Genomic DNA, 268 nt, shown 5'->3' on the forward strand with positions numbered 1-268 from the left:
CCCAGTCCTCACCACCCCCAGCTTCTCTGCCCAGGGCAGCAGCTCTCCTGGCACATATCGGGCAGAGCCCAGGCTGGAAGCAGGGGCAGTGACCCCCCCAGAGGGGCCCTTTTCCTCCTGGCGTTTCCCTAGGGCGACCTGTCCTTGCAGCTCTCCTGGCCTTGCTCCTGCCGGCTCCGATCCCGGCTCGGGGTTGGCTCACGGCCCTTGTGGAGGTCAGCGCAGAAGAGGACCTGGCGTGGGGGCAGACAGCGAGGTTGGTATGGCT

The sequence above is a fragment of the Merops nubicus genome, unplaced genomic scaffold (genome assembly GCF_000691845.1).
Source record: "Merops nubicus isolate BGI_N331 unplaced genomic scaffold, ASM69184v1 scaffold46370, whole genome shotgun sequence".
Taxonomy (NCBI): Eukaryota; Metazoa; Chordata; class Aves; order Coraciiformes; family Meropidae; genus Merops; species Merops nubicus.